Source organism: Sorex araneus, chromosome 2, assembly GCF_027595985.1.
Source record: "Sorex araneus isolate mSorAra2 chromosome 2, mSorAra2.pri, whole genome shotgun sequence".
In the NCBI taxonomy this organism is placed as follows: Eukaryota; Metazoa; Chordata; class Mammalia; order Eulipotyphla; family Soricidae; genus Sorex; species Sorex araneus.
Window position 1 is genome coordinate 215,581,562 of NC_073303.1, and position 27,616 is coordinate 215,609,177.

Below are 27,616 nucleotides of genomic sequence, written 5' to 3' on the forward strand. Positions count from 1 at the left end.
ACCGTGATTGATAAGGGAGTACTGTGATTGGGAGTAAGACAGGAATAAACAATAACATACTATATATCTTTATATACATCCTTCTATTGATACTTGATGGGCAAAATGGAAAAATAATTTCAAATTTGTAAATGAAAAATCAGGGAAGAATTAAAACAGTTAAAAATATTATGAAATTATAGTTTTCAACTTCTAAATCATTTGGGAATTGCTAAGAATCCTTGTAAGTTTAATGAACATATATGTTTATATCATGTTTAATATTAAACTCAGGACTTCACACTGACAATGCATGAACTTTACCACTGAGTCACAGACCCAACCAAATCAGTGCATCTGGAAAAGCGACAAGGCCAAAGCCTTTAAGTCAAAAGAGTTTTAATATTTTGCACATATTTCTGAGTTGATACTTTCCAAAGATAGTGCCAAATAACAACAAAATAAAATTCAAATATCTACTTGGTTTTATGACATGACATAATGAAATCGTAATCCACTTAGCAATAGAAAGAAGACCCAAAGTCTTCAAAAAGTGAGAAGTTCTTAAGGACCAAGTCAAAAACAAAACAAAATAAAACAAAAAACTTGTGTCAGTCTTAGAACAAGGTATGCATGCATTTGACAGTTTATCTTCTTTTAGGATTTAAAAAAAGTATTTTCCCATTTTCTGATATTCAAAATTGTACATAGACTAAAGCTACATTCTTGTGGGAGGTTGTAATGATATTATATTATTTAAGTCTTGGTGGTCTGTGACTCAATTTTTGACAGGTAATTTATTTTTATTATTATAATTAGATAATCTAAAATTGGGTAGAACTACAATTTATTGAATCAGCATTTGATGCTAAAATAGATATGTATAACCCAAAGCAACCAACATACTATGCATCTCCAATATTAATGGAAAAGGTCCAAAATATGTATTGACTCATTAGGACATATGATTAGAGCTATGATGTTCTTTTTATTTGTAATTCATAGAGAAGCAAAAATTCTATTTGCTATCTCAAAAACACCTGGCTGCCCACCTATGAGATGGTCAGACTTCTTCCTCAAGACCCTGAACAAATGGTTTGAGGCTCTTCGTGTTCCTGGAGTGAGTAGACACCATTGGGCTACACTAGCATGCTACAGGGACAAATGGAGGCATTACTGGCACCCGCTTGAGCAAATCGATGAGCAATGGGATGACAAGTGATGACAAGTGATCTCAAATTTAGCCCAACAGGTTTCAAGAAATTCTAGTATACTTTTCAAGAATTTGTAAAATGTTTTTTAATACATAATTATCAAAAATACATCAGTATTTATTGTTCATGGATTGAAACATGTTTAGGAAATGTTTATTTTCTAACAAGATATTTAAGATATACTTGGAAAGTATTTAATAACTGAAAGTTCAAGATATTCAAGAATTACTTGCAAAGTTTAATACTTTGCAGGTAATAATAAAAAAGAATCAAAATAATGTAAACTATTTTAATTTGGAAAATGTAGTCAACCTTTAAAAATCAAGATCCACTTCTCAAGTAACTCACAGGTATTGAAAAAAATAAAATGATATACAGCTGGCAGACAGCTTAACAACTGCATGATATATAATATTAACATATTTATAATAAGTATACTATATGCAACAGATATATTATGCATATATGCATATTATGCATATAAGCGCATATTGTGCTTATATATGCATATTATGTATATATAACTTGTGTCCAACTAGAATCTATCTTAAGTGTAGTAGATGGGTTTAAGAAAATTATAACACAAGTTGTTACAAACTATTTGTGAATTTTATTATTGCACATGACTGGCCCTTGGAATTTCAATCTGACTTTCAAACTTATGAAAACTGCATGAATTCATTTTTAGATAATAAAGGGGAAAGGAGGGATACAAGTAATTAGTAAAGTGAAGGGCATTTTAATATTCACCAAAGGTAAGTGTTAATGTGTGTTTTCATGCATTGCAATGCATGATTTGTAATGTGTTCCACCATAAGCTTACTTTGTATATAAAACTGAGGAATTTGTTTTAAATGGTTTGCCAATGGAAAGAGAATTGAGGAAATAAGTCATAAAGGCAATGTTAATAAGGGGCAGAAATTCAAACCCTGATAGTACATTTTGTACCTGAATATAGCAGAGAACATTCCAATTAGGCCCAACGCATAGAAAGCTGATAACTCCAAGCTGAGATTTATAGGGAGAGGTCAGCAGCATATAATGAGAATTTGGAGCTCATACATCCAGCTGTAACACCTTTAGTATAAGTATAGTTTCTAATGGCAAAAGCTAATGGTTACATGACAATAATAAATAATTGTAAGAGAATATTCTAGCCTAGGGCATCAGGAAAAGAACTCAGTGGCATTATACAACTTTCACTAATACTAGCTGAAAGAATAATTGTAAAAGGGGAATTCCATTCCCCTAAAGACATCAGCTACTCTAGAATGTGGAAATCGGGTTACTCGAACTCCATCATTTTATCAACAAACTTTACTTCTAAAGAAGGGACAGAGGAAGGGAGGGTGGGAGAGATGGAAAGACAGAAGGAGGGAAGGAGGAAATGAGGGAAGGAGGGAAGGAAGGAGAGAAGGAAGAAGGGAAGGAGAGGGAAGACTATGCAATGTGAATCGAGGCATTGATTTCTTATCATTAATTGTTTACCATTCATAAAAGTTTTTAAAAAGGTCCTTAAAACTATTGCATTCACTTATTTATTGTACATACATCAGTATAATCTTAGAGCACTGTAATATGTAGAACAAGTATGGAATCACCGGGAGTGTACTGCACAAATACAGACCATTTATAACGATCTCTTTAGAAATATCAAAGAACATTTGGCCAAGTAATCTTAACTACGGGTGTGTGGGAAAGTTAATGGATCTGGTTAAATTTTGTTTCAATATCCATGAAATGGGGATAATAACATTAACCATAATCAAGGGTTACTAACCAATAAATGCAAATGCTTAATTCACCATTACTCCCTTATGTCAATTTTTGCACTAAATGCATAAAAAATATCCTCCTGATGGAGTATGATATTCTTTGAAAAATTCAATGTGAGACACTTGAATGTTTGGGTATTTAACTATACAGCTATACAATAAGCTACCCTATCAACAATTCTTATATAATCTTTAGCATTAAAATGAGTAAACAGCATGATCTTCTGCCAATGATCTGCTAGTCAAGAGGACCTAATATATAGTCAGTAATGCAAAACAGTACCTCTCAAATGTGTGAAACAATGCCATATTTTAATACCTAGTTTTTATCCATTTTATTCCATCTTTTCCTAAGCTTATTTGCTTTTTGAGCAAAACTATGTGTTTATTTGAAGGTAGGAAAACCACTTTCTTCAGAATATTACATGAAGGATTACCTGGGCTACCCAAACAGTGCTCAGGAAACCAAGTGGCACCAGGCACAGATGTGTTGTGAGTCACATGCAAGGCAAGTATCAATCCTTGTCCTAACAAAATTAAGGAGAAACACTACAAAATACTAGAAACATCAAAAGACTGATGTACCCACAAGAATATTCTGATACATAACAGTTTATATGAGTTCTCTGGCTTCTAAAAGAAAGTTAAATAATGGATTATAAATTAAATGTGTTTCTCAGGCCAGAGAAAGATTAGAGGGTTTGAGAATGTTGCTTGCACAAGGTCATGTAGCACATGACAGTGCTACAGTGCTTGCACAATGTCAACCTTAATTTACCAGCACCATATATGGTCCACCAGCCCAGCTGGAAGTGATCTTTGGGCACAATGCCAGGAGTAAGTCCTGAACACATCTGGTTGTGGCCCAAGACCCCCTCCTTTAACCCTCCCAAACATAAAACAAAACAATGCAATGTGTTTCTAACAGAATTAAAATAAATTAGTAGAATGTTGTTTTTGTTTTGTTATTTTAGCTATTGAGGGGACGGCATACTGTCTTAGGAAATTATTGCTTATTTAACTCACAATTGCACTTTGTCTCTCCTGGGCTCCAGGTTAATAAATGAAGTAAAAATTGAGTAAGCAATATAAGACCTACAGGGAAATGCAAGATTAGCTTTGTTTCTGCTGAGGAAAAAAGTTTTATTTACAAGAGAACACAGCCGTGAAACGAAAGAAGTAACATGAATGAATTAATATATTCTGCATTTAAAGGTCAACTTCTTTTAACAAATTCTCTCCACGTTCTTGAGAGTATAAATATCTATTAAATAATATTTATAAATGTTTTTAGTACAAAGTCTCTTGTTAGTACACATTAAACTCCATGTGACATAGAGATAGACGTAAGATTTAAATCTATTTTACTCAATGCAAAAGAATTAAGTATCCTGATTATAATCTATACCCTTTTGTTTTAAATAAACTTGTGTTATCACTCAATGTGACCCAAATTTCATAGCTATTAGTCACAGATTTTTTAAAATGAATAGCATAAGGTCAAGAGAATATTCTACTACTTTTATCTGACATGATGGGGCATCGTAGAGAATAGTAAATAGAATCTCAAACTTGAATTCAGAACTCATGTATGTCTCAATCAGGTTCTGTTTTAATTATAGGACTATAGTGAAGTATAAAAAGTCACCAAGCTTCAGATCTATTCACCTATAAAATGGTGGGAAGTTTTATCCTTATAACACCTCACTAGTCATTGAAATTAATAGATTAAAGCATTGTGTTTACTGTAAATTATATAAATGGAATGCATTGGTGGTTTCATTTAGTCATTTTAAGTTACAGTTGGTCTAGAAGCAACCTAGTTGTTTATATATATTTGGTTATCCCTCATCAAGTAACTAGAATCAGTTTTAGCTAGGAGGGGTTTAGCTTTTATAGTGTCACTTTTGCCATGCTGTATTCAACTGCTTTAGTTTCCAGGTAGAAGAAATAAAAACATGATAGGCTGAAGCAATAGTACATCTGTTGAGGAGCTTGCTCTAACTTGCATGCGAGGTTTGATCCCCAGCATCACAAATCGTCCTGGAGTCTACCAGAAGTGATCCCTGAGCTCAGAGCCAGGAATAAGCCCTGAGCAACCTGGGTGAGGATGAATATATTACATAATATATACTATTATATATAATTTGCATATATAAATTATATATTTTACATGTAGTTCATATATAAATAAATGTATAAATTATATCTAAATTTTAATATCCTGGCCTCTTCTTTCCACCACTCATAGTGGGGTTGAAAACTTTCCAAAAAATAATCTTTGAAATTTTTGTTTGTTTGTTTGGGGGTGGGATTACAATTGGTCAAGGGTTACTCCTGGCTCTGCACTTAGGAATCACTCCTGGCAGTGCTCAGGGGCCCATATAGTATGTCAGGAATTGAACCTGGGTGGGTGGCATGCAAGGCAAACACCTTATCCTTTGTACTATCTCTCCAGCCCTCAATCTTAGGGATTTTTATAATTTCTCCCCAGTTTACTACAGTCAGGGCGCCAACTGAAGTTCTTCATCACCCATTAGACCTATCTTGAGCAGAGAAGTTAAAAAATCTCTAAAGGAACTGCATCATTTTGAGAAGCGTGTCCCATTGCTACCTCCGTTAATATTCTTGAAATCTCCTGTTCAAATGTGTGCTTCCTTAACTTGTAGAAAAAGAACTTTCAAACTATAGCTGGTAGTGCAATTCTTTTTCATGTCAAGGGTAAGAATTCACAGGCTGAGAATTTTCCGATTACTATATAGTTATTCATTTTTATTAAATCATTTTATGTCAAAAAGAAAAAGAATCCATCTGATTTCACACAGTATACAATCAACTTTAGAAAACTCCCTTAAAAAAACATTTAATACTATCGATAGACATTGATTTACAAAGAAGTTTATGAGGACTCAGAACAGTTATAAAATCTGAATGACTGTACTACAAAGAAGAAAAACATACTGAATGCTGAGATATATTTTTATATTCAACAGCAGCTTCAAAACAAAACTTAAATTAAAATGTTTGTAGAAAAGTTTTTAACTGGGTGGAGAGGAAATTGTAGTGCAAAGGATGTTTGCCTTGTACACGACTACCTTAGGATTGATACCATGTACTTCAGTTAGTTCTCAGAACCCACAAAGAATGAGACTTAAGTAGAGCCAGAAGTAAGCCCTAAGCACAGCCAAGTGGCCCAAAACCAAAAAATAAATATCTTTTAACTTGGTAATCATCGATATATCTACAATAGTTTAAAAGAAATGAGCTGTACAGATGAATTAGGTCAAATTTCTAATTCATAAATTTCTTATTTTCCTAATTCCATTGCATACTAATATTGTGCCCCAATAAAATATTTATTTGTGCTTCATTTGGGCTGGAGCAATAGCACAACAGTTGTGCTTTTGCCTTTCACTCGGCCAACCCGAGTTCGATTCCTCTGTCCCTATCAGAGAGCTCTGCAAGCTACCGAGAGTATGGAGCCCGCATGGCAGAGCCTGGCAAGCTACCTGTGCGTATTGGATATGCCAAAAACAGTAACAATAAGTCTCTAGTGAGAGATATTACTGGTGCCCGCTCGAACAAATCGATGAGCAATGGGATGACAGTGACAGTGACAGTGCTTTCGTTTAAAAAAATTTGATCATTTGTGCAAGAGCATTAGCTGAGCAGTTAAGGTTCTTACCTTGCACTTGCCAATCTAGATTCAATCTCCAGCATCCCATATGGTTTCCTAAGCCCCAGCATCAGTAACCCCTGAGCTCAAATGCAACAGTAAGCTCTGAACATAGCCAGTTGTGGCCCCAAAGTTTAAAAAAAATAGGAAGGAAGGAAGGAAGGAAGGAAGGAAGGAAGGAAGGAAGGAAGGAAGGAAGGAAGGAAGGAAGGAAGGAAGGAAGGAAGGAAGGAAGGAAGGAAGGAAGGAAGGAAGAAAGGAAGGAAGGAAGGAAGGAAGGAAGGAGAGAAAGAAGGAAAGAGAGAAAGTAGGAAAAAGGGAGAAAGAAAGTAAGAAAGAAAGAAAGAAAGAAAGAAAGAAAGAAAGAAAGAAAGAAAGAAAGAAAGAAAGAAAGAGAAAGAAAGAAAGAAAGAAAGAGAGAGAGAGGAAGGAAGAAAGAAAGAAAGAAAGAAAGAAAGAAAGAAAGAAAGAAAGAAAGAAAGAAAGAAAGAAAGAAAGAAAGAAAGAAAGAAAGAAAGAAAGAAAGAAAGAAAGAAAGAAAGAAAGAAAGAAAGAAAGAAAGAAAGAAAGAAAGAAAGAAAGAAAGAAAGAAAGAAAGAGAGTAAGAAAGATGAATCATCTATGGTTTTACCACTCTGGAAATGCCGGCATTCTCTTGGTAATCTCTCTCTCTCTCTCTGTCTCTATCCCAGCCGTTGTCTCTGTCTCATTTATTTAAGAGTATTTCTTTCAATAAAACTATTGTATTGCACTTAAAAATAAAACATCTTTAGTTATTTAAGAAAAACTGACATCCCTTCCTATTACAAAATAAAAAGTGTTGCTTCTGTACCATCAATAACAATAGCTCACAGCAATATATATACATTCACTGATAAACCACAAATTATTGACAAATAAAAATTTTTAAGTCCAGTTTCCATGAAAAAGAACAAAAATATTATTAATGGATCTCTGACAATTAACCCTGACACAACTATTCAGTTCAATTACTTAATACCGGAGTGGTTCATCTGTCAAAAATTATTTATACTGTTCAATGGTTCAGACCCTGAGAGAAAGAAATGCAAATTTTATCACCAAGAAATCCATAGCCAGAGAGTTAGTACAGTGGTTAGGGGACTTGCCTTGCACATAAATCTCTGGTACCTTCAATGGTCCCCAAGCACCACCAGGAGTGATCACTGAGCACCGAACCAGGAGTAAGCCCTGCACACAAATGGATGTGGCCTCCAAACAAATAAATTTAATAGAGAATGCAGAATCCTATTAAATGTTTTTATATTTTCACAATATTTAAATTTCAAAAACATGTTTATGTACCTAAAATGTGGAACAAAAAAACACACATAACATATATCCATGTAGTGTAATTTGTAGTAGATGTTTGTTCTAACCAAATTCAGAGAGAGAAAAATATTTTTTTTAAAAAATCGGCCTTGTACTGTGTAGTATTGAAAAAACCTAGCAATATAAAACAACTTCAGTATAATATAAACTATCATTTAGTGAGTGACAAACAGTAACATACGGCTAATTGGTCATATTCAGACAAAGCAGTTTGACTATGAACCAATAAGTAAAGTCAAAATGCTTTGTCGGAAAGAAATAAACAATGTGGAATATCTGTGTAGATCTCAAAAGACAATGACATGATTTCCCATTTTAAAATCCTTATAATCTGAAGAAGAAAATAGAAGCTCAGTAGTTTTGTTAAGGGTATTGAGCAGGGGTGGAGTGGAAAGAGAACCCTGAGACATCCTAAGGGAAACGAACATTCTGGTAGATGTTTTGGGGTTGGAATATTCTAGTCATGAAATCGTATCCTTAATAAAAAATGCTAACAAACTATCAACTCAACGCAAGATAAGTGCTATTAACATTTTGAACATCTTTCCAGTATCTGGTTTGGGAAATATCCCTCCACACATAGTTTACATGGTTTTTAATAATAGATAGTTTTTCACTTAAGAATTTTTTTTTTTTTACTTGTTGGGTCGCATCTGGTAATGCTCAGGGGTTACTCCTGGCTCTGCAATCAAGAATTACTCCTGGCAGTGCTCGGGGCAACATATGGGATGCTGGGAATCGAACCCGGTCTGGTCGCATACAAGACAAACACCCTATCTGCTGTGCTGTAGTTCCAGTTCTCATTTAAGAATATTTTGAAAAAATTTGTATCAATATAAATAATTTATGTCAATATACATTACGTTGAGAAAAAAATGGAGATTTTACATAATTTAGCAATTGCACTTCCATTTCTTGGCATCTACTTCAAAGGGTCCAAAACTTTATTTTGAAAAGACATCTGCAAAATCTGTGTCCAAGTGTCCAAGGACAGATAACATAAAGACAATGGTGTATATGCACTTGCTTCTTGACTATAAGACAAAAATTATGCAGGTTGCCTCTACATGTATTGATCTAGAGAGTATCATGCTGTGAAATTAGAAGGAAAAGGAGAGTTAATGGTTATTCTTACATGTGAAACTTATTGAAACATAGTAAGGGAACAACAAAAGGTCAAAGGCAACAGACCCTGGAAACTGGTGTATAGAACTGATGTTATCTGATGTTTATGGGAGGCACTGTGGAAAATGGGGCTGAAATGTTGCATGCATGAAACTGTATCATTAACTATATTGCAAATCATTGCCTAAATCTAAACAATATAAAATAGAAAGAGGAATATTAGGTTCTTACTTTACAAGGCTGGAGTGATAGCACAGCGGTTGGGCGTTCCCTTTCACTCGGCCGACCCGAGTTTGATTCCTCCGCCCCTCTCGGAGACCCCGGCAAGCTACTGAGAGTATCATGCCCGCACAGCAGAGCCTGGCAAGCTACCCGTGTGTATTGGATATGCCAAAAATAGTAACAATAAGTCTCTCAATGAGAGACGTTACTGGTGCTCGCTCAAACAAATCGATGAGCAAGGGGATGACAATGGCAGTGACAGTGACTTTACACAAGATAAGATGCTTACCTTACACAGACTGTTTGGTTATTACTATATAGCTGCTTCAAACATTGAGTTTAATAAGTGATTCTAATTATCCTGTTATAACTGTAAAATACAATGAAATCCCAACTCTGTATCTGACCCAGCAGTTACAGGTTTGAGATGATGAAGCAAATAGAGCAGTTACTTTAGGCATCATGCTGTTTGCCCTTCAAATATATATATATATATATATATATATATATATATATATATATATATATATTCCTTCCACTCTGGTGTCTGGCAACAGCAAGATTTCCAAGACGATTATTTGTAGCTTTCCTTTCAAGTAACTCTGAAGAGCCCTTTAAGAAAGGAGGTCCTTCCTGGCCAGAGTCAATGCCAAGATCCTAGAGTCAAGTTCAGAGCAGGAACCAGGCCAGTCTCCACGATGATACAACAACGGAGCTACAGCAGCCTCTTCTTTGGAGACTTTTAGTATTCGAAGGACAAATCCAAATCTTTTTTTTTTTTTTTTTTTTTGCTTTTTGGGTCACACCCGGCGATGCATAGGGGGGTTACTCCTGGCTCTGCACTCAGGAATCACTCCTGGCAGTGCTCAGGGAACCATATGGGATGTTGGGAATCAAACCTGGGTTGGCTGCGTGCAAGGCAAACGCCCTCCCCCCTCTGTGCTATTGCTACAGCCCCACAAATCTAAATCTTAGGAACAGGGTGAAGTTCAGAAAACTTAGTTACACAGTGCCTTTGTGCTAATCACAAAGGACACTTTTTCAGCAACAAGTGAAAGGCAGATTTCTAGGGCAATGGTAACAACAACATGAAACTCTAAAAACAAGTTTTAGCCAAAGATAAGAGTGTGTGCTAACTTTGTTGGATCATTATAAGCACAATCATGAGACTACTACATAATGCATGCACTCAGCACAGGCACAAAGTTGGCATCACAATGTTAGCCAGTCTTGGCACGTACTTCTCTCCACATACCTGTTTCCAACTCTATTAGGAAACCCATTAAAGTGAGAGTAAATATACAAAAGGAAAAGTCAATGTCAAACCAAGAGAAAGATTTTTATTGAAGTTATTGAAGTATGTGATACAAAAATGATGCTTTAGTCTTGTTTTATTTTCAGGCTCTTTGAAATTTGGAAGTCTTGCCAGAAATATGGAAAGAAAATGACTGTATATACAAAGAATATGTGTTTTTTTAATTTTTTAATTGAATCGCCGTGAGATAAGAATATGTGATTTTTATAAATGTTTGACAAGGCTGGAGAGACGGTCCAATGCTTTCCTTATACTTGACCAACCAGGTTGTGACCTTCCACATAGCAATGCCACCCACCCCCACTCTGTATGCCTCCCCAAATGTTTTCTACAAAATAAAAGTTTGATTCTTTAATTAAAAAATTAGATAAACGCAACATTTAAGCACCTTTAATTATTTTATACTATCTTGAAGCCTTTTAATAAATCAAAGAGCACAGCAGAGTTACTTGCTTTGAAAACAATTATGATTTAATGACAAAATACTGTCCTTTTTCAGAAGCCAAAACTATTCTATCAGAACTGGAAAGATATTAGAGCAAATAGACTACTTGCAAAGCAAGCAGCCCACCCGGCTCATATTCCCAGCACAGTATGATCCCCCAAGGATCACCGGAGTGATCCCCTGAGAACAGAGCCAGTAGTTAAGTCCTAAGCATGACTGTATATATATATATATATATATATATATATAGTTTTTCCTCTTGAGTCCTAGGGAAAAGTACATGAAGTACATGACTAACCTATACAAGACCCTGAAACAATTCCAGAAATCTCATATTCCCTAGGTGTAGCACTTTTAGTCATTTTTTATTTAATGACCTTGAGACACGCAGTTATGAAGTTGTTCATGATTGGGTTTCAGTCATCCTCTGTTCCAACACACATCCCTTCACTACTATGCATTCCCCACTCTCATTGACCCTAGTTGCCCTCCCACTACCAACCCCCCCCTCCCCTAATCTGCTTCTACAGAAGACACTTTTTTTTTCTCTCATTCCTTTTGGGCACTCTAGTTTGCAATACAGGCACTGAAAAGTTATCAGGAAACCTTTACCTCCTGTCAGCAGAGTGATCATTTCCAAATATCATTGTCATTATGGCCCCTTGTCTGTCAATAATATCCCCCCTCAATTGTGGCGGCTTCCAACCATGCACCAGTCCTCCTGGCCCTTGTTTCTATTATCCTTAGGTATTAGTATTATACTATGTTTATATATATATATATATATACACACATATATATAAACATATATAGACACATATATATGTTTATATATTATTATTATTCTCTCTCTATATATATGTATATATATATATATATAGAGAGAGAGAGAGAGAGAGAATAATAGCACAGCCAGTAGGGAGTTTGCCTTGCAAGCAGCCAACCCGGGTTTGATTTCTCCATCCCTCTCAGAGAGCCTGGCAAGCTACCAAGAGTATCCCGCCCACACAGCAGAGCCAGGCAAGCTATCCGTGGCGTATTCGATATGCCAAAAATAGTAACAACACAGAGGAGATATTACTGGTACCCACTGGAGCAAATCAATGAGCAATGAGATGACAGTGACAGTGATACAGTGATACACACACACACCAAAAATCAGTGCAGTCATTCTGTGTCTGTCCTTCACCTTCTGATCATTTCACTTGGCATGATATGCTCTCTGTCCATCCATTAGAAGCAAATTTCATGACTTTATTTTCCTTGGTGGCTGAGTGGTATTCCATTGTGTAGATGTACCACAGTTTCTTTATCCAGTCATGTGTATTCAGGCACTTGGTTTTTCTCTAGATTCTGGCTACTGTGAATAGGAATGCAATGAACACAGAAGTGCAGATGGCTTTTCTGCAAGCACTTTTATATTTTAAGAATATTTTAAAAATTATTTATATATTTTTATATTTAAAAGATATACTCACTTCATTAGGTTACCTTGAGATAATTTATAACAGAATTATTGACAATTATCCTAATATTTGTCAATTTAAATCTTTAATTCCATTTTTATAAGAGAATTCTTAGATATAAATGAATATTCAAACTGCATATTATTTTTTTAAATTACTAACTCTAGAAAACTACAATCTATATATACTAGGTCATATAAAACATAGATGGTCTATTCTCTTAACCTGCTTATAAAAATGTTTAACAATGGTGAATTTCCTATGTTTCCACTAATCTCTCCTATAATACACTATTCAATAAGTAGTGCTATCACATCATTTCCCCACAACTCATTGCTTAGATATCTTTTTGAAGTCAAGCAATGCATATTTTAAATGCTCAAAAGACAAATGGAAACAAAGAACATGAGAAATAACGGTCAGTGGGAAACATTCCAGCTGAGGGTGCAAGGAGGCAGGGCTGAGAGAGGACAATGGCTATAGTGGAGGGATGATCAAATGGGAAGAAGAAGTAGTACAGAAAGGAGTTAAAGTGTTGGGGGCTGGAGCAATAGCACAGTGGGTAGCCTTGTACGCGGCCAAACCCGTTTCAATTCCGCCTCCCATATGATACTGTGAGCACTGACAGGAATAATTCCTGAGTGCAAAGCCAGGAGTCACCCCTGTGCATCACTGGGTGTGACCCAAAAAGCAAAATATAAATAAATAAATACATAAATAACAATAAAGTGTTATATAAGAAACCCTATCAGCAGCAGTATAGGAAACCACAATGTGAAAACATTTATTGTTTAAAAATGTCTGCATAGAGGCAGACTGGTTGGTGGGATGCAAAAGTGGGGAGAGGGGGAAAAGAGGAGGAAGGATGGGGACACTGGTGAAGGGATTGGTGTTGAAACAAAGTGTGCCTGAAACCCAATCATACATAGCTTTGTAATTTCACAGTATTTGTATTAGTAAATACAAATTAAAAATTGAAAAAGGAGTGCATATTTTTATTACAATGCACAGATTTATTGTCCTATTAAGTGTAAAAAAAGTTTATTCACACTTTTATTATAAGAGTATTATATACTCTTATATGCACTGTAGCACTGTAGCACTGTCCTCCTGTTGTTCATCAATTTGCTCGAGCGGGCACCAGTAACGTCTCCATTGTGAGACTTGCTATTGTTTTTGGCATTTTAAATATGCCACGGAAAGCCTGTCAGGCTCTGCCGTACATTCGGTAGCTTGTCGGGCTCTCCGAGAGGGACGGAGGAATTGAACCGCGGTCAGCCATGTGAAAGGCAAATAGCCTACCCACTGTGCTATCACTCCAACCTGTATTTTATATATATATATATGTAATGTATTATATTATACAAGAGTATTATATACTACAAACTCTAATATAAACATATTTTTATTCAACTCATTGGTTTTACCTTATAAAAAATTAGCTATCTCAATATTGCACTTTAAAGTATGTGTTACTATGAAAAAAGTTTTAAACGTATTTGCTCGAATTTTATTATAGCATCCCCTTCAAGGTTCTGATGGCTTATAATTTAGGCATTCGTAAATCAGGTTTATGGAGATCTCTTCTTACATTGAATTTTAAGTCATAATAAAGTTCTAGAATTTTATGAACCAATTACTACTGAGATTCTCTTTAGATGTGAATGTGAACCGTTTTTCTCATTAAGGTATAATTGTAACGGAATGAACTGTTTAAAAAGTGCAATTAAGTACTCAATAAAAGAATAAAACAATAGTCAAATTTCAATTATTAAGGCATAGCCCTAATTCAGTATTATATTTGTCATCTATTTAGTTTATTGGTCTTATCATCACTCCCAATATAAACAGTTCATAGAACTGACATTTTTAAATGAATTATGCATGTATCAATGGTCATAATACTTATGATCCTATAAAACTATATATACTGAAATCCCAATTCCTAAGGAGATAGTTTTAGGGGATAATAGCCTTTGGCAGGTCATGAGAGTTAAACCTAAGTATGGAATCATTACTCTTAAAAAGTGACCTCACTGTGCTTCCTTGTCCCACTATAAATACTGACCAGATTACAGAATAGAAGTAATTTGTGTTCATAAACAACAGTATTTGGTACAGATAGGTCAAATATGAATGGCAATTTTGATCATAAACACTGTAATATCCCAATAAAAAGTAATAATCGAGTATCTACAAATTAAAATAAGATATTTATATTTATGTATTTACCTATTGATTCCTCCATCTGTCTCGGAGAGCCCAGCAAGATACTGAGAGTATGCTGCACGCACGGCAGAGCTTGGCAATCTACCCATGGCTATTCGATATGCCAAAAACAGTAACAAGTGTCACAATGGAGATGTTACTGGTGCCTGCTCGAGCAAATTGATGAACAAGGGGACGACAGTGCTAGAGTGCAGTGCAACATTTACCTGTTGATATGTCTGTAAACCTATGTTTAAAGAATCTCTTCCTTTTGGGGGAACATTTAAGAAAAATCTGATGGTAATGATGCCAGGTTTCCTTCTGAAAGAGGGTAACAGATCTGTAAGTGATAAAAAATATATTATTTTAAAATTTCATTGTCCCCCTTCTCTTACTGGATCACTGTGGTATACACAGCTACAAAATAGTTCATAACTGGGTTTCAGTCATATAATGTTCCAACACCCATCCCTTTCCCAGTGTACATTTCCTACCAGCAATATCCCCAATTTCACTCTTGCCACCCCCTCTCCAAGCCTGCCTCTATTGCAGACACTTGTCTTCTCTCTGCTTCCTCTTTTTTCTCTCTCCCACTCCCTCTCTGCTCTCTTCCTTCTTTCTATCTCCCTCCTCCTCTCCCTCTCTTTCTCCCCCCTCTGCCTCCCTCTCTCCCTTCCTCCATCCTGGCATTGAGGTTTGCAAAGCTGATACTGCAAGGTTATCATATGTAACATTCTACCCTTCAGCACAGTCCTTGTCCAGAGTGATCATTTCCAACTATCATTTCCATAACAGTCCCTTCTCTGTCCTAACGGGAGAACATCTCCACTCCACCCTGGACCAGTCTATCTGGCCCTGGTTCCTACTGTCTTTGGGTATTAATCCCATGCTATTTTTATAGTTAAACTACAACGCACATTAATGAGAAAAAGGAATAACATTTAGTTGAGATTTGCACCTTATATCTGTAAATTATCCAGCACCAAGCCATTACTCTAGTATAATTAATATTTTTCCCATGACTGGGGGCTGGAGCAATAGCACAGCAGGAAGGATGTTTGCCTTGCACATGGCCAACCCAGGTTTGATTCCCAACATCACATATGGTCCACTGAGCACCGGCAGGGGTAATTCCTGAGTGCAGAGCCACAGTAACCCCTGTGCATCACCAAGTGTGACCCAAAAAGCAAATATATATCTATATCTACATATAGACATAGATACATATTTTCCCCCATGGCATAAATGGCCAGGAGACTCTCCAGAGACATTAATATGGCCCATGTGGGAAGGATTTGCATTTTTATACTTCCTTAGGTTTCTTAGGAATTCACTTCTTTCATATCGACTTATTGTCATATTCATTAGTGATGCACTTTTTTAAATGTATTCATCACTTTTTGAAATTTTGAAAAAAAGGGAACTGGTGTTACATTGCCATTCCCCTGAGAAGGGTAATTAAGAGACCTTTTTTTTATTATTTGAGCACTTTATTCTACATTGAGCATACCATACCACAACAGGCAACTGAATGATTCAGGAGAGACACAAGAGAAAAATCAAAAAAGAAATAAAGAAATAAGGAAATAAATAATATTATGAACAACTGAAATTTAAAAGTCAAGGGAAAGAAGAGGCATGTACAGAAAATGGTAGAGGCAGAAAACAGAAATTTCTGGTTCCATTAAAAAAAATCAGCATTTTGAATAAAAATTTGCAGAAGAATCTGAAGTGACAAATGACTTTACTTTTAAAACAATGATACAATGCCTGAAACAAAAATAATTGTGTTAGAATAAATTGAAAAGTTCAAATTTTTAAGTTTTTTTGTAGTTTGTTTCTACCTCTGTAATCAAAAGAAATATTTTTTTTTTGTTTTCATTTTTGAGCCACACGGGCTCACTCTTGGTTCTGCACTCATGGATCACTCCTAGCAGTATTTTGGAGGACTGTTTGGATGCTGAGGAGAAAATATGGGTTAGTCATGTGCAAGACAAACACCATACTGGATATACTATCTCTCTGGTCCAAGTTTTCCATTTTTAAAGAGTAAAAACATTTGGTCATCTTGGATAAAGAGAATCTATCTACTAATATTGCTGTCTTAAATTATTTACTTGTTCCATCTGTTCCTTAGTGTTCTCTTCTATAAAAATTGCATTAGTTATCTACTTTATAAGGATATTTTAAGTTTTTTTTTCTTTTTAGGTCACACCTGGTGATGCACAGGGGTCACTCCTGGTTTTGCACTCAGGAATTACTCCTGGCGGTGCTCAGGGAACCATATGGGATGCTGGGAATCAAACCTGGGTCGGCTGCATGCAAGGCAAACGCCCTACCCGCTGTGCTATCACTCCAGCCCCAGGAAACTTTAAGTTTTTAATAAGATTCCTGGCATTTATCTTTGTGCTCCATAATAACTTATTTTGTTAATTTTATTATGAAATTAAGGGTCAAAAATAACCATTAGTGCAGGTTCAACATGTAGGTAATTTTAGAAGGTAGATATAACAATGGATGAGTGGGTCTCTGTCCCAAAAGAAATTTTAAAATATGTTGGTAGGAGGCACACTCAATGATGCTCAAGTCCTACTTCTGCATCTGTATTCAGGGATTACTCTTGGCAGGGTTTGGGGGAATAAATAGGGTGTCCTTATAAGAAACTTACCTGCTATACTATCTCTCCAGCACCAAAAATAAGCAATTTGGAGGCTGGAGCGATAGCACAGCAGGTAGGGCACTTGCCTTGCACTAGGCCGACCTAAATTCAATTCCCAGCATCCTATATGGTCCCCTGAGCACCACCAGGAGTAATTCCTGAGTGTAGGAGCCAGGGATAACCCCTGTGCATCGCTGGGTGTGACCCAAACATTTCTAAAAAAGCCATTTTATAAAATAAATAAGCACTCTAGATATGTGATTGTTCCAATAAGAGTATATTTTAGTATCATATTTGTGTTTTTTTTTGCAACAACTAGTGGTTCTTAGGTCTTACTCCTTGCTCCACACTGAGGGATCACTCCTGATCAGGCTCAGGTAACTGTATAGGATGTCAGTGATCTAACCCAGGTAGATTATGTGCAAGGCAAGCACCATACCTGATGTATAATAAATCCAATCCCTAGAGTCATATCATTAAAATTAAAATTTAAAAAAATAGTTGACCAACTAATTACTATAACTGTGCTGGATGAATACTAACAAAAAAGTCTATTTAAATTGTTTCATTATATAAATTTTGCATAGTATTCTCATCCTTATACCTGAACTATAATACTTTTGCATGTATCCATTTTGCTGCTATTATTTGTTGAGCTTAGTGGAGTTCAAAATGATTCGGAGATAGCTCAAGAACCTAGAGCAGGTGCCTGGAATAAACAATACCCTGAATTTCAACTACAGCACTACATGGTTCCCTGAGTACACTAGAGGTACCTCTACCTGTAACCTTTGTGGTCTGTAGGTAAGGTAGATCCCCACACCTCTGAATCAAGCATCAACAAAATGCTGTGTTGTGTTTTCCTCTTTTGTATGGCAGGGCCTTCTGGCTTCTAAATAAATTTTATCATTTTTCACTCGTTTATGAAATATTATTTGTATTTTGATATTATTTTGTTCTATTTATAAGCAGGATTTAAAATAGTTTCTTCTACATTTTGTTTGCTTGCATATGGAAATGCAACATACATCTAATAGAGGACCAATTTTGAATAATACGCCACGGGAACCTTGCCAGGCTCTGCTGTGCGGGCGGGATACTCTCAGTAGCTTGCTGGGCTCTCCAAGAGGGATGGAGGAACAGAACCCAGGTTTATTCGAAGATACACAAGAACCTCACAAAATTCAACAGCAAAAGAAATAAAACATAAAATTGGTAAAAGTAATGAACACAAAGATGCATCCAGACCCCATGCCAGGCTACGCCGGATGGGGTTGGGTGAGCTCACTACCCACCCAAACAGAGGTCCAGCAGACGAAACCCTCCACACTCCAATCTCTTCTGTGCTCCCTAGGCTCAGGATGAGCTTCATCTAGGAATAAACCTGTTGAAATATTCAGGTATGCGGGTTTTGTAACTGAAATCTCCAGGCTCTCATGAGACAGGGATGGGCTATTTGCCCCTATCTCTCTACTTCTGGGAGCCTGACGGTCAGATTTATGAACTGCCTCTAGTGTCATATAAGCTCACTTACCCACCAAGATCCAGAGACTCATAAGTAAATCTTTAAAGAGATCAAGAAGCTGCAGAGATGCCTCTGGAACCCAAAGTCACCATCCAGTTAAAAATTTAACTCCAGCGGTATCGCCCCAAACAAAACTTTAGAATTTTGAGAGCTTGACATCTCAAACTCTACACCATTGATATACTATGGGTAGTGGACCAGTTCGTTGATATGTAAAGTAGAAGGTAGCCATTCTTGATTAAGAACATATTAACACTCAAGACTTAACCAGTAACAGTGTGTTAGTAATCTCTTATACAAGGGCTTAATGACTCCAGAGTGAGATAAAACAATCTTCACACACTTCTTTCTAAGGAAATCTTTCTTAATCATCTGTGAATTATTCATATAAGCAATATAAAATAAATTATATGGGACCTGCTATTGGGGCAAGTTCAGGTAGTGATTGGGAAAACTGGAAATAATGGTGGTGGGATGGTGCCGTGGGGGTAGGATTGGTGCTGGAATACTAAATATACTAAGTATATTTAGTATTTAATATATTTAAATATACTAAATATCGTGATTCTTGGTGGTGGAATATGTGCACTGGTGGAAAAAAAATAAAATAAAATAAAATTCAGAAAAAAATAAATAAATATACTAAATATACCAAATATACTGGAATACTAAATATCATCATGAACAACTTAATAAAAATAACTTTTTTTAAAAAAGAATGAAGAAACCTTCACCAAAGAAGCCATACAAATTAGCAGAACTTTCACCAGAGGAGAAGAAGCGGGAGGAGGAGGTCAGCTAGAGGAAATGGAACCCATTGAACTGTGGTAAATGCTGGTGCTTTGGCCAGGGTTGTGGTATGGCACAATCACGATCACGAAATCCTGTTAATCATCTATTTCTCGAGCGGGCTCAGTAACCTCTCCATTCGTCCTTTCCCTGAGATCTTAGAAGTCTCTCTGGACTCTCAGCCCTCCCAATGATGTTGCACTGGGGGCTCTTTCAGGGTCTAGGGAATGGAATCCATCTTGTTACTGGATTTAGCATATGAATACACCATGGGAAGCTTGCAAGGCTGTCCCATGTGGGCAGGAAATTCTCAGAAGCTTTGGAGTTTTTCCCAGAGGGAGAAGTAGGCTACAAGGTATGTGGTATGGCAACAGTCTTTAAAGAAGTGCAAAAATGTGTCCTTAAAACACAGTCATATAAACTAATGTTTATATGTTCTTTGTTTAAGTTTATTACTGAGATTTAGTGTGCAATTATTTCCCAACATATTTACAGATTACTTTCATCCAAACACTTCTGAGGAAGACTTTTACAATCCAGAATCATATTTCAGGGAATGAAAATCCTGAATATGCATTTAGTGGTATACTATGTACCCCACTCTATTATGTCATCTAATTGGATGACAAAATATATTTGAGTCCCTCAAAATACTTTTAGACAAATAAGCCAGTGATCTTTATAACAACTTAACAATCTTAAAATATTTAACACCTACCTCTAGCTGCCATGTACTGAGTTATTTCCGTACGTTCTCAACAGAGTGCTAAGTATTTAACAGATGGTGTCTCACTTAATTTTACATCCAACATATTAAGTTGAATATTATCCTAATTCTATATATAAAGAAATTAAGACTTAGAGAGTTTTTTTTTTACTTGAAAAAACAAAACCAAGAAAGGCTTAACAGCTTTTCCTATTTACTAAGTAGTAGGGTCCAAATTAAAACTCAAACCTGCAGACTTCAGAGTTCCTGTATTCTATCCCGGTGCCTAGACCTTTGTTCTCAGATAAGGTCTCTGCTTTCTAGGAAGAGAAATAGGTTTCCTACCCAAGTAATTATACTTTAAGGTAAAAGAACATTTGGTGTACAGTAAGTCCAAACCAATTGAAAGGAAAGCTCATGCAAATATAGCTTGCTTCAAGATGAGGAACCAGGAACAAACCTATTTCTTTGGAATAGACTGCCTGGAAAGAAGTGAATGACAGGTAGTATAGGACTATAATAGCTCTTTGTTGCTACCATTCTGTTTTCTATACATTCACACACATAGTAGAAGACACCTTATCTTGGTTATCTTCCTTGGTGTTCATAACAACTATATGCCTACATTGCACAAGACCAAGTCAACCAGTTGGCTTAACTCAAATTTTAATCCAGAATCCCTGAATGATAACTCGTCTTATCTTTTAATCCACCCTAAGTAGGTTTGTTTGGTACTGGAAGCCTCATGCATGTAAGACTTGTTCTTTATTATTGAGCCACATGACAAAGTCTTTTTTTGAAGTCAGAGGGACATTGTCTAGGTATTTTGCTTATTTTCCTCTTAATTTTTCAAAGGGAGAACATTTCTCACACAAAGAATTCTTACTGACTAGTTGACCAAATAAGGAACAAAGCAAAGGAATCAATCGTCTTGCAAAACCCCAATTTTAAGCAGAAAAAAGAGACTTGCATTTTTCTTTATTTCTCTTCTTTCCTTCTTCCCTTCACACCTGCATTATCTTACCTTTGTTTTTTACTCTAATTATTCAGAACTTTCATGTGTTAGACAACCGAGTTGGGAAAGGAGAGTATAATGAAATATTTATTATCATTTTGCTTCATGCAAGGCAGAAGCTGTTTTAGTCATTTAAGGCGCTATTCCAGTAAGCCTGAGTTCTTGCCTCAGCTCAGTCACTTACTAGTTATGGAATCTGAGCAACTTGTTTGATTTTTGTTTGTGCAAGTTCCATTTCTCCAGATGTGGAAAATGACAGAACTACCACATCAGGTTAAGGGAATAAAAGGAAATAATAAAGTTGTTGCACAGTACCTAAACTGTGAGTGAATTGTTATAGTTATTATATTTTATATGCTGTGCTTTATTGTCTTCCATCTAAAGTGAATAAAGTGCAGCACTGACTTATCTTTCAAAGAATAAAAATAAAGGAATTGGTTGGCAAAGATAATCTTCAGGGAGAGATATTCTCCCCTCAGAGCAAGCAGAAAATCCTTCAGAATTCTCTGAGTTTATTCAGTCACACTCAGTTCAGTGAGTAAAGATATGGCTGACTACATAAGTTTCTGTGGCCGGGTACCTTTCTAAAATTTGTCTTTGGGCAGGTATTATAAACATTCCTCATAATTGCTAATTCTCTTTGAAGATATTTGAGATACAAATATATAATGCTTCCACTAAGAAGGACATGGACTGAAGACAAACACAAGAGGCAGTTTATGATAATTAACCAGATGTGACCTTGTTGAGAGTAGAAATGCGACCACCTTCAAGTTGGTAACCACAGTACAGTGTCTGGAATAATACCAGTTACTCAAAAATAGGGCTGGAGCAATAGCACAGCAGTAGGGTGTTTGCCTTGCATGCAGCCAACCCAGGTTCAATTCCTCTATCCCTCTCGAAGAGCCTAGCAAGCTACCGAGAGTATCCCACCCGCACGGCAGAGCCTGGCAAGCTACCCGTGGAGTATTCAATATTCCAAAAACAGTAACAACAAGTCTCACAATGGAGATGTTACTGGTGCCTGCTAGAGCAAATGGATGAACAAACGGGACGACAGTACTACAGTGCTACTCAAAAATAGCTAGTCTAAATTTTTGTTTTCTTCCATACATCTTAACCCTTATAGTCTTTATAGCAGAAATGTCCAGTCTATTTTGTAGATACGGAAAGCCAAGGATGAGTTTATTAGACAGTGATTAATCCTTTAAAAAGTGAAATGTTTTGGGACAGAGAGATAGTAGATGGGGTAGGTGCTTGCCAGGAGCGAGATAGATCCCAGGCACCACATATGTCTCCAGAGGACCACCAGGGATGATGGACCCCTTAGTATAGCCATGCGAAGACCAAGACCAACAAAAAGTGTGAATCTGAGCTCATAGTCTAGAACAAACTCAGAACTTAGTTAGCTTTTTCCATGTGGATGTCTCCAGAAAGAAAAAAATAATTGTAAATAAAAGTGGAAGTGAAAGCAACCACAAGAGACCATTTTTGCATTTCAGAATCATGACCCAGGAATATAACTGAAGAAACAGCAGTATTTTATTTAGTCCCTTTGCCCTCGCCTCAGGAGGGCTCAAAGCCAAAGTGTATATTCCACTGCAAAAGGAATAATGCACGTCTACAAATAAGCATTTATAGGGAAATGTACTAATGTGGACATTGGGAGAGGTATATTAAAATTTCAATAGCACTTACCATTAATAAAACATTCTTTGGACGAGAAATACAATAGTGTATAATGCAAAAGGGTGATGTGAATTGAGGGGATGGGAAACTTTAAGAACTCTGAGCCAACACGTGGAGTTACTTAAGGTTGTCTTTGCTTCTCCTCAAAATAATGCAGTATCTTTGCGTTTTCTTCTCACTTAGGCTTTTTGAAATGCAATTTGCTCAGGAACAGAAAGTGGAACTTGACTTACTAAGCGTGCTTCCAAATCCAGCACGGGCAAATCCACACACCTCAGCGCTCCCAGGTTGAATGTAGCCCTAAAGCACGCGCTGTCTGTCCGGACAGGGCTCACTTAATTACTCCTGCAAGTCTTTTTGTTCAATCCTCATTGTCTGCGACCCTATTCCCCTGAGGACGCTCGAATTGGATCCGGGAAAGGAAGTGGGCGAGAAACGTTTATTTACCCAGTTCCCGCCCTGCCTCTTAATCAGGCCACGTAGAACTCAGTTTTTTCCCGAAGCGTGTGTCCACGTGCGTGTGTTACTTTAATATCCGTGGTGGACACTTCAAAACCCAAGTCCCGAGTCCCAACGGGTCCCCACGGAGCAGCCTGCAAAGCGTTTTTATTTTTTCTTGTGAAAGTCAAGGAGGAAAGCGAAGAGAAGCGCACAATCCCCGAGCAGCCACCTGCCTAGGCAGCAGGTGGCTGACACACTAACCGCCTAAACCACCCGGCAGGACGTCCCCAGCACGGCGCCCCCGTCCCTAACCTCAGCGCCAAGCCCGGCGGGGAGGGTCCCCCCCACCCGAGCCCAGGCAGGGTCCCGCCAGCAGCAGCTGGGGCGCGGGGCTGCCTCGCGCACCTTTCCATCCGCTCCCGCCAAGTTACCTGCAAACCTAGAAAGAAGAAAGACGATCCCCACCTGGGCTCTTGGGCCCCCACCTCTGTTTCTCCGAGCCCCGATCCACTGCCCACACACCGCACCTCCCCCACTCCACCTTGGGCTGCCACGGGACACCCCAGGGTGCCCGGGGACCTTAGGAGGTGGGAATGGGGGGGCGCGCGCGGAGATAAGACCCAGCCCAGGAGCCTCGTAGGCCAAGGGGACGGCGGGAAAGACGCACGAAAGAAGGGAAGCCCGCGCCGAATCCCTGAGTGAACTTGGGTCAACGTGCAGGGGACAGTACCCGCGGGGCGACCCCCTGGAGCCCATCGCCTGCACGCGCGCGCGCACAAAGATGCGCGCGCGAGGCTCCCCTGGCGGCATCTGCGCGGTCCCCCCTGCACCTCCACGTCGGAGACTTTGTTCTATTAAACGCCAAGCGCGGGGGCGCGTCCGCCAGCATCTGCGCGTGGCTTTGGGTGTTGAGTTGTTTTTAACACCCGCCTGCGGCTGGGCGGGCAACGCCTGGGCCAAGGAGGACCTCCTCGCCCCGCCGCCCCCCTTTCCCTGTCGGGGTACTTACTCCACCTGCTCGCGGGCACCGGGTGGGCGCCACGGCGCTCCCATGCCAGCCCGAGCCTCTGCGGGTCCGCCGGGCTGGGCCCCGGAGCGTGGGGTGCTTGACTGATTGATTCCCGGTCCCAACGAGTCCTCGCCTGCTGCAGGGGGAGGAGGAGCGAGGCGCGGTCCCCGACGGGCGCGCGTCAGCGGTGGCCTTGGCGGGTGTGGCCCGGCAGAGCGAGGGCGGGCCCCGTCGCGCCTGTCGCCCGCCCTGGGATTGTGGGAAGCCTGAGAGTGTTCCAGGACAGAGCTGTGGCCACCGGAGAGCTCTGGGACTTGCCAACTTGAGCGTTTTTGTTTGGGCCAAGTGAGAACGCTTCAAGGCGAGAGGAGAGAACTGGGTTTTCAGTGTCTCCAGTGCATACGTTTGACCCAAAGTACTGGGCCTGTCATTGTCAGTGGGCGCCAGCTGTTTAGACACCTCTGGGAGCCTGGCAACTTGTATAAGAGGGAAGTTTGCAAGAGGAGAGTAGTCTACACTCATTTGTGAAGGTTGTTTTTCTTTTTTTTTTCTTTGCTTTTAGGTTTTTGGGTCACACCCAGTGATGCTCAGGGGTTACTCCTGGTTCAGCACTCAGAAATTAACACTGGCAGTGCTCAGGGGACCATATGGGATGCTGGGAATTGAACCCGGGTCAGCCGCGTGCAAGACAAACGCCCTACCCACTGTACTATCGCTCCAGACCCTACACTTATTTGTGGAGTATAAAATAACATAATATGAGACTAACACCCAAGGACAGTAGAGACAAGGGCCAGGAAGATTGCTCCATGGTTGGAAGCCTGCCTCATGAGCTGGGGGAGAAGGCAGCTGGGATAGAGAAGGGACCACTAAGTCAATGGTGGTTGGAGGCATCGCTCAGGATGGAAGATGTGTGCTCAAAGTAAATAAAGGCCAAACAGGATGGCCTCTCAGTATCTGTATTGTGAACCATAGTGCACAAGAGGGAAATTGTCTTACAGGCAGGACGAGGCCTGGGATGGGGGGAGGGATACCTGGACATTAGTAGCGGGAAATGTACACTGGTGGAGGGATGGGTGTTCAATCATTATATGGCTGAAACTCAAACATGAAAGCTTTGTAACCGTTTGTCATGGTGATTTAATTTGAAAAAATTGAAAATTTGGAGCTGGAGCGATAGCACAGCAGGTAGGGCGTTTGCCTTGCACTCAGCAGACCAGGGTTCGATTCCCAGCATCCCATAGGGTCCCCTGAGCACCGCCAAGAGTAATGCCTGAGTGCAGAGCCAGGAGTAACCCCTGTACATCGCCAGGTGTGACCATAAAAGAAAAAAAAATAATTAAAAAAATTAAAAATTGAAGGAGAATAGTCTAGCAGAGTGATAATTGGAGGGAAAGCATTACGTAATTTGGCAATGGAGGGCACTTTAGAGGGTGAGTGGCATATGCAAACAGAGTTTATAGAAACTTTATATAAACTTGTGGTACTTCAGGTTTACTCTGAGGTCATTTCTGGAAGAAGTAGGGTGGGAGCTGCTGATCAGGGAACCTTCAGCACTGCTAGAGATCCAACCATGTTGGCTCTTAACCTCAACCCTAAAATGTTAGGGAACTTAGTGGACTCGTGGAGGAGACATTGTTTGGGGGCAGGCCGTAGGGTTGCTAAGGTGCCAAGCCTGCCTGGCTACTTCCTGATGATCCTGAGCAGAACACAAACTACCACCAAAGCATGCACTTGGTCTCTCCAGCACAAAGGCTTATTTTAGAGGCGAGAGTATGGCAGTGTAGGAGACTAGACACACAATCAATTCACTCTGAAAGAAAAATAGAATTGACTCCTGAGGATATGAGGAAATAGAAGAATTTGAAAATAGGAGGGAGAAAATGGAAACCAGTCATGTGTAATTTTAATTTGCCGTTTTTCAAATTATTCGATTCTTCAAAATAAAATTTATTGGTGCTTAGTGATAGCACAGAGGGTAGGTAGGGCATTTGCATTGCACGCAGCTGGCCCGGGTTCGATTCCCAGCATTCCATATGGTCTCCTGAGCACCACCAGGAGTAATTTTTGAGTGCATGAACCAGGAGTAAGCCCTGTGCATCTCCAGGTGTGACCCAGAAAGGAAAAAAAAAGAAAAAAAATTTATGTGAGAAGTGCTAGGGAGAATGATCATTTTTCTGCTATTTGGTTTCTTCCTCTTTTTCTTTTTTTTCTCCTGGAGTATAATTCTTTTTTTTTGTTTCTTGTATTTTTTAATTTTTTTATTGAGTCACCATGTGGAAAGTTACAAAGTTTTCAGGTTTAAATCTCAGTTATACAATGCTCGAATACCCATCCCTTCACCAGTGCTCATATTTCACCACCAAGAATCCCAGTATAGCTCCACCCCACCCCCTCACACCCCTAACCCCCCCACGTCCCTAGCCCCCCCACCCTAAGCCCCCCTCCGCCTGTGTAACTAATAAATTTCACTTTACTTTCACTTTGATTGCATACAATATTTCAACAAAACTCACTATTATTGTTTGGAGAGTCTCTCCCCTAAAGTCAGACCTGCTGAAAAGGAAGCATTAGATAATTTGTTTTCCATTGCTGAGGATGAAGAGGTATGAGGTCGAGTGACCACACTTAGCGGCCTCTCAGTTTTGGGTTTCTGTAATTTAGTATTTTAGTAAGTAAGTCCAGATAGATATCTGCCAGAAGTTGCATCGTTGCCAACTTGTACTTCTCAGTTACATTATATTCCACATATGAGTGCAATCTTTCTATGTCTGTCTCTTTCTTTCTGACTCATTTCACTCAACATGATACTTTCCATGTTGATCCATTTATATGCAAATTTCATGACTTCATGTTTTCTGACAGCTACATAGTATTCCATTGTGTAGATGTACCAGAGTTTCTTTAACCAGTCATCTGTTTTGGGGCACTCTGTTTTTTTCCAGATTCTGGCTATTGTAAACAGTGCTGCAATGAACATAGAAATACATATGCCATCTCTACTATAC

At 38.5% G+C, this 27,616-nt stretch overlaps 1 protein-coding gene across 1 annotated transcript in view; it reads right to left on the reverse strand.

Moving 5' to 3' along the window:
- Positions 1 to 24,701, reverse strand: part of SLC16A7 (solute carrier family 16 member 7) — a 162,896-nt gene extending 138,195 nt beyond the window's left edge. Inside the window, exon 1 of the mRNA XM_055128144.1 lies at positions 24,609 to 24,701. The gene's annotated coding sequence lies outside the window, so the exon portion shown is untranslated. The remainder of the gene's footprint in view (positions 1 to 24,608) is intronic.
- Between the last annotated feature and the right edge of the window lie 2,915 nt (positions 24,702 to 27,616).